The sequence below is a fragment of the Anomalospiza imberbis genome, unplaced genomic scaffold, assembly GCF_031753505.1.
Source record: "Anomalospiza imberbis isolate Cuckoo-Finch-1a 21T00152 unplaced genomic scaffold, ASM3175350v1 scaffold_142, whole genome shotgun sequence".
In the NCBI taxonomy this organism is placed as follows: Eukaryota; Metazoa; Chordata; class Aves; order Passeriformes; family Viduidae; genus Anomalospiza; species Anomalospiza imberbis.
Genome location: NW_027099777.1, coordinates 92,501 through 95,000, shown reverse-complemented (window position 1 = coordinate 95,000; position 2,500 = coordinate 92,501). Strand labels below are relative to the sequence as shown.

The 2,500-nt window shown below is 79.4% G+C and overlaps 2 non-coding genes across 2 annotated transcripts in view; both read left to right on the top strand.

Moving 5' to 3' along the window:
• The first annotated feature begins 1,309 nt into the window (after nt 1–1,309).
• Nucleotides 1,310–1,462, top strand: LOC137466114 (5.8S ribosomal RNA). Its single transcript, XR_010994993.1, has one exon. It is a non-coding gene; the product is annotated as a 5.8S ribosomal RNA (ribosomal RNA).
• Nucleotides 1,463–2,478: 1,016 nt separating this feature from the next.
• The window catches only part of LOC137466135 (28S ribosomal RNA), a 4,374-nt gene continuing 4,352 nt past the window's right edge, over nt 2,479–2,500 (top strand). The window contains exon 1 of the ribosomal RNA XR_010995014.1: nt 2,479–2,500. This exon is cut by the window's right edge and continues 4,352 nt beyond it. This is a non-coding gene — a ribosomal RNA (28S ribosomal RNA).

Genomic DNA, 2,500 nt, shown 5'->3' with positions numbered 1-2,500 from the left:
GGGGGTAGTCGCGCCGCGCCGGGGAGGGGCGCCCTGCCCCCCCCTCTTCGCGGCCCGGCCTCGGCGGAGAGGCCGCGGCGCGCGCGGTCGGCCGCGGGGCCGACCCGCTGGGCTCGAAACGGGCGGCGCCGGCAGAGGGCGCGCGCTCTCTGCCCTTCCTCAGCCGCGGGGCGGCGGCCGCCGGGGCCCGCCGCGCGCTCTCTCTTCTGGGCCGCCGCGGCCGTCCCGCGCGGGCGGCGCCGCGCCTGGCGCGGCCGTGCCTCTCTCCCCTCGGCGGCCTTCGGCTCGAACGCACCGGCGGCGCCGGCCGCCGGCCGGCCGTCCGCCCGCCCGCCCGGGGCGAGCGCTCGGCGGTCCCTCCGCGGTCGGAGGCCGGCGAGCGCGGGCGGCCCCGCGCCGAGCGGCGGCGGCGCCGCTCGGCCGGTGTTCCCGCCGCCCGCGGGCACGGGACCCTCCCCGTGGCCCTTCGCGACCGCGCGCGGTCCGAGGGCAGGGGTGGCGGGCGGCCGCGGGGGCGCTTCCGCGCCCGCTCTCCAGGTGGCGAACGAGGAGAGCGGGCGTCGCCCCCCGGCTCAGCGCCGCACCGCCTTCCGCCGGGCGCGTGCTCGCGGAAGGGGGCCCCCGACGGTGCGGGTGGACGGCGGTTCCCGGGAAGTGCGGCCCGCCGCGGCGGCGGGTCCGCCCTCGGGCAGCCCTCGGGCGCTCGCCTTCCCCCGGCGGGCAGCGGTCCGGCGGGGGGGGGCGCGGCGCCCGGCGGCGGGGCGGCGGTCGTCGCGTGGCGTCTCGAGCGCAGCAAGGCCCCTGGGGAGAGAGAGTCGGCCGCGCGCGTGGGCGCGGCGGCGCTCCGCGAGAGCCGGCGCGGCGGCGGTTCCAGGGGGGAGGCAAGCGCGCGCGCGGGGTCCGAGGGCCGCGCGCCGGCGCGTGGCGCCGCGCCGGCGAGGCCGGGCGGGCCACCGCGCTCCCGCGGCGCGCGCCGCGCGGCCCTCCGCGCGGAGGGCCGGGCCGAGCCCGGGCGCCTGGGCCGCCTCCGAAGGACGGCACACGTAGGCGGCGCCTCCCCTCGCCGGGCGGGGGGAGGCGGTCGGGGGCGCGGGTCCCCCCGCCTCTCGGCCGGCCTTGGGAGCGTTCCGTGGGGTTCCTCCCGTGTTCTTCTCGCACGCGCCCCCTCCGGGGTTTTCCGCGTTGCTCGTACGGTCGGAGCCAGGCCCCGCGCGGGGCCTCGGCGCCAGAGAAAAAAAAGGGGGGCCGCTCCGGGCGAGAGCGGCTCCCGGCCCCCCCGCGCGCGCGGGGTCGGTGCCGAAAGCCAGACAACTCTTAGCGGTGGATCACTCGGCTCGTGCGTCGATGAAGAACGCAGCTAGCTGCGAGAATTAATGTGAATTGCAGGACACATTGATCATCGACACTTCGAACGCACTTGCGGCCCCGGGTTCCTCCCGGGGCTACGCCTGTCTGAGCGTCGCTTGACGATCAATCGCCGCCCGGGGGCCGCCCCGGCGGCGCGGCTGGGGTCGCTTCGCAGGCCCGTCGGCCGCGGCAGCGGTTGCCGCGCGAGGGCCTTCGTCCCCCTAAATGCAGACTCGGGGAGCGCTCCGTAGCTCCCCGCTCCCGGAGCGAGCCGCTGGGGCGGAGCTCGTCCTCGCCGGGGCCGCACCGCCTGGCGGTGGCGGCGGCCGGGGAGTCGGAGCGAGTGAGACGGCGCCGAAGGCGCCCCGCCGAGGGCCGAGGGCCGAGGGCGAGAGGGGAGGCGAGGCGCGGGCCTCGCCTCCGGCCTCCCCCCCGCGCGGGCGGCTGTCTGCGGGTGGGTACCGTGCGCGGGTACCGTGCCGCTGCCGCCGCGCGCGGTGCGCGGGGGGCCGGGGGCGGGGGTGTGACCCCCGAGGCCGCTCCTTCCCCCGCCCCCTTCCGTCGCCGTCTCGGGGCGTCAAGGGCGCCGTCGCTTTCCTCGCTCTCTCCCCGCCGAGGCCGTCGCGCGCCGCCCGGCCGGTCTTCCCCCCTCGGGGCCGTCTCTGCCGCGCTGCCTTCTTTCGGTTCTCGTCTCCGGGACGGGGGTCTCCTCCTCCTCCGCGTCTGTCTCGCGCGCTCTCGGTCGGTCGGACGCTCTCGCCGTCTCCGGCTCGCCGGCTGGCTCGCTCGCTCTCTCTGTGTCTCCGGCGCGCTCTCTCTCTCTCTCTCCTCTCTCGCCGGCTTTTCCCCTGGCGCTCGCTCGGGCGCGAGGGGGGAGCGGGCGGGGGGGGGCGAGAGAGGGGGGGCCGCCGGGGGGCCCGGGGGAGAGAGGCGAGCTCAGTCGGGGAGAGGGAGGCCGTCGAGGGCGTACGGCAGCGAGAAGAGAGCGAAAGGGAGAGAAAGAAAGAGAGAGAGAGAAAAGCGCGAGGCAGGCCGGGGGAGAGCCCGGCCGTCCGTCGGGCCCGTCGGCGCGCCGCTCCCCCGGGAGGGGCGCGCGGGCGCGGCGCGGCACGGCGCAGCTTTTTGGGCTTGCGACCTCAGATCAGACGTGGCG